Here is a 4,840-nt window from a genome sequence, read left to right as displayed (position 1 = left end):
TTTTTTTTTTTTGGTCTTTTTGTGAGACAGGGTCTCGCTGTGCAGTTTAGGCTGGCCTTGAGCTCACTTTGTAGCCCAGGCTGGTTCTCAAACTCGCAACGATCCTCCTGCCTCAGCCTCCCGAGTGCTAGGATTACAGGGGTGCGCCACCACACCCAGCAAGACCCAGTTTCTTAAACCAGAAAACTCTCAAGTTGTTTCTTACCCCTTCCTCCCTCTCGCTGGCCACCTCAGTCACTGAGTCATGTCAGCCAGCCCTCAGAAATGTTTTCCTGAACCGAGCCTCTCCGACTTTCTTAGCTAAGTGCTCGTGATTTTTTGCCTGCACAATTGCAATGACCTCCTGAGTGATCTGCCTGCTTCTAGCGCACTATTCTGAGTGTTGTTTCCCAGATGTTCTTTCTAAAACACCCCCATGCAATTCAGTGGCGTGTTGCTAGCTCTCTTTATGTTTGGAGAACATCCACGGTCTCCATGGCATCCACAAAGCCTTCCTGACCTGCCTTCAGCTTCCCTACCCCTTCTTCCCGTAACCAATTATCCAGTCCGAATTGCTTTCTGCTTTTCAGATGTGCCCTATTCCTTCAAAATTTTGTGCCTTGGTCCAGCTTACTCCAGCACTCTGAGCCTGAGAAGGATCTCTACTTCTTTAGAGACCCAGCATTAAGTTAACACAGTGGCACTGTGGTTCACGAATGCTTTTGTTTGCAAACAGAAGCATTTGGCATTTTTTTTTTCAAACTCTGCATTGGGTGACATCTTTCCCACACAAACACAAATGTGACCATCTTTCACAATCGCAGAACAGCCGGGTGTGGTGGTGCACACCTGTAATCCCAGCACTCGGGAGGCTGAGGCAGGAGGATCCTTGCGAGTTTGAGACAAGCCTGGGCTACAAAGTGAATTCAAGGCCGGCTTGAACTGCAAAGCGAGACCCTGTCTCAAAAAGACCAAAAAAAATATTGTAGAACAAATGAGGTTCGTGAACTGAGGTATCACTGTGGTATTGTTTGAGAACTCTCTCAACAAAAGCTAGTTTCCCCCACCCCCACCCCACACATACTGTGCCTCTAGTATAGAACGTATCACACAGTATTGTGCATACTTGTTTTACAGGTCTGGCTCCCTAATGGATTGTGGCTTTTTAAAAAAAATTAAAATTTGTATTAGTACATGTTAGTAGTGCATAATGAATGCATTCATCATGGGAAGTTGGTACATGTGTGTAACACATCTGAATGGGCTACGTCTTACCCCAGAGCCTAGCATAGCCCTTGAAACATGGCAAGGGTCAAAAGTGGTTGAAAGAACAAATGGAAGATCCGGGCATGGTGGTGCACGCCTGTAATCCCAGCACTCGGGAGGCTGAGGCAGGAGGATCACCTCGAGTTCGAGGTCAGCCTGGGCTACATAGTGAGTTCAAGGCCAGCCTGAACTACAAAACAAGACCCTGTCTCAAAAAGACAAAACAAAACAACAGATGGAAGGGGAATGAATGGAGCTGGTCCCCACCTCTAATAACTGGGCTGTTTGCTACTTTGTTGAATAAAAGCCTCTGCCTTAAGCCCCTCTTCCGGTGCCTACCCCTAAGTCCTGCCTTGCTGCCTTGTCTGGCATCTCAATCTGTACAGGAAAAGAGCTCAATCCGACTCTCGCCAGACCTTTTGACACCTGGCATCCTGCTCTGGAAGCCCAGGATTCATGGCAGGATCTCTGTCACTCGCTGCCAGCACTCAGGCTGTTAACCACCTGCCTGTCTGGGCTCCCTCTTCATTTCTGCTGCAGCCTGGCTACCCAGATGCTCAGTCTACCTGCCTGCCTAGCCAGCTAGGGCTCTGCCACTACCGTAGGGATCTTTGGCCTTACCCTGGCCCATCTGTTTGCTCTTTTTTTTTGTTTTGTTTTGGTTTTTTTGAGACAGGGTCTCATGCAGTTCAGGCTGGTCTTAAACTCACTTTGTAGCCCAGGTTGGCCTCAAACTGGCAGCAATCCTCCTGCCTCAGCCTCCTGAGTGCTGGGATTACAGGTGTGCGCCACCACACCTGGCAACACAAAACTTTCTCTTTTTTTTCCTTCTTTTTTGGGGGTGGTGGTGCTGAGGATTGAACTCAGGACCCTGTGCCTACAAGGCAAGAACTCTACCACTAAGCCACATCCCCAGCCCACTGTTTGCTCTTAAAGTCTTGATACTCCCTGTTCTAATTTCCCCTGCCACCAATGAATCCTATTTCTAGAACTGTACAATAGAAGACTGGGCAGAGCATTGTCATTCAATTCCTGGGCTCTAGGCTAGCTGCCGAGATTTGAGGCCCAACTCTTCTACTCACAGCCAACTGTGTGATCTTGGGCAAGTCACTTTATCTCTGAACCACAGTTGGCCCATCTGCAAAACAGACACAATAATAACACCTATACCTACATAAGGTTACTTTGAGATTGATTGATTGACTTTTTGTTGTTGTACTGGAGGTGGAACCCAGGGCCTCATGTGTGGTAGGCAAGTATTTTCCCACTGAGCCATACCCCCAGTTCCACTGTGAAGTTTAAATTAAATGCTCCTTGAGGTACAGATGGGTTACATCCTGATAAATTTAGCATAAACCGGAAATACCAGGCTGGGCGTGGTGGCACACATCTATAATCCTGGCACTTGGGAGGCTGAGGCAGGAGGATTACTGCAAATTCAAGGTCAGCCTGAACTACATAGTGAGACCCTGTCTCAAAAAAACCCCACCTTATTTAATATACCTAACTTACCAAACCTCATAGATTATTATTATTATTATTATTATTATTTTTGGTATTGGGAATTGAACTCAAGACCTTGTGCTTGCCAGGCAGGCACTTGTGCCATTGAGCCATATCCCTGGCCCCATCATAGATTATTACACTGAGAATTTTGACTGTTTCCTTTGGTGACCCTATGGCTGACTGGGAGCAGCAGCTCACTGACACTGCTCAGCATCCTGAGAGAGTATTGCATCGCAGGAAAAAGTCAAAATTCAAAGTATGGTTTCTACTGAATGCATATTGCTTTCACACTGTGGCACACATCTGTAATCCCAGCACTCAGGAGGCTGAGGCAGGAGGATTGCTGTGAATTTGAGGCCAGTGTGGGCTACATAGCGAGTTCAAGACCAGGCTGAACTGCATAGTGAGACTCTGTCTCAAAAAAATAAAGAAAAAAAGATGACATTCTATTGGATTGTCAAAAAACCCTTACATCGAATTGTTGTGAGCTGAGAACTGTCTGTAATGTGCTTACACAGTAAATATCCAATAACTATTTGCTATCATCATTTTTTTTTTTTTTTTCCTTTTTGAGACAGGGTCTTACGATGCAGTTCAGGCTGGTTTTGAACTCACTTTGAAGCTCAGGCTGGCCTGGAACTTGCAACAATCCTCCAGCCTCAACCTCCCAAGTGCTGGGATTACAGGCGTGCGCCACCACGCCCGGCAATCATTATTATTTTTACATCTCCAGTATCTAGGACAGAATTGGTGCTCAACACATATGTGTTGAGAGGGAAGGAGAAGGAATAAAATCCCCGGTTATTCACTTTCCTAATCAAGGTGGACCCCCCCTCGAATCCCAATCGGGCCTCGGGAAGCAAGCATTTTCTGGCCATTGGGTTCCATCACTCAGCTATTTCTCCAATCCCACCTCCTCTAGGAGCCCTCTTGCAGCTGAGCGCTAATGCTTTTGCTGGTCCCAATCTGCGTAGAGAGATCTCAAAGTCTCCCAATTTCCCCTCCACGTTCGCCACATAGCTCATGCGTTTACTCTGCTTATTCACTGACCCCTGCATGTGTGACTAGTGCGAAGTTTCTGGATGACATATTTTACACACTAGCCCCCCCTCGCGCGTGTGTACCCTCTGCATTTTTGGTATCAGTCAGCCCTTGCCGGTTGTCAGGACGAGGACTATGGGTACCTAACGCAGCCATGGACAGAGAAACCCTGCAGAAACGTCCTGTTGAAGATGAAGGCACGAAGCTGGAAGCAGAAGCTGGAGAGGGGGCAGGACTGTGTCTCCTCTTACTCTTCGCCCCAGGAGGGGCAGAAAGCACAGCCTCTTTCCGGTTCTTTGGCTACATTCCTCAGAGAGGCCAGAGGGGCAAGCCTAGACAATGCAAATGAGCTGCGATGGGACTTAGCCCAGAGTCCTCCGAGGGGCTCGGGAAGCTGGCTGGAGGGGAACGGGAAAGGAAGATGCCTACGTTTTCAGCACTTTCTTTGTTTCCCCAAGCCACAAATTACTCTCCTCTCCTGGAGACACAATCAATACTAAAGTGCAAACGCTCCCTCATAAATTAATACAGCGTCCAGCATATGTCTGCGTGAGAGCAGTCTGCCCCGAGCCTCTAGCCTTTGATATGATACCGACTCGAGGGAGGGGGATTTCACTGCGCGCTCGCTGTGCACAAAGTCCTGCAGAAGGCGATATTAAACCAAGGTCAAACTGGAAGTTTTCAATGACATGCTTCGCCTGTGTGATAAGAGACAGCAGAGAAGTCATGCGCGTGTGAACACAAAAGAGCAACACACTGCAGGAGGCAAGCCCGAAGGGGACAAATTTAGCCAGTTCTGCGCCTGCTTCGTACTCTAAATCTTCTGGCTCCCACTGACCTAATCCCGGAAAAGGTGCGGTGAGCGCGCAGGAGCGGGGCTTGCCTAGGCTCCCCCGGCCAGGCGGAAGGCCGTTCTCTCCCCTACTGAAGAGGTCTTGGTGCAGGACCGCTTCTTAGCCTTCCTTCCCTCCTTTTCCTGCCCCCGCCCCGCCCCGCCCCATGAACGCCCCAAGGCGGGCAGAGCTGCAGCAGCGCCGTCACGGGCGCC

This window comes from Chinchilla lanigera, unplaced genomic scaffold (genome assembly GCF_000276665.1).
Source record: "Chinchilla lanigera isolate Chin_1 unplaced genomic scaffold, ChiLan1.0 scaffold00074, whole genome shotgun sequence".
In the NCBI taxonomy this organism is placed as follows: Eukaryota; Metazoa; Chordata; class Mammalia; order Rodentia; family Chinchillidae; genus Chinchilla; species Chinchilla lanigera.
This window is presented reverse-complemented; position numbering follows the sequence as displayed.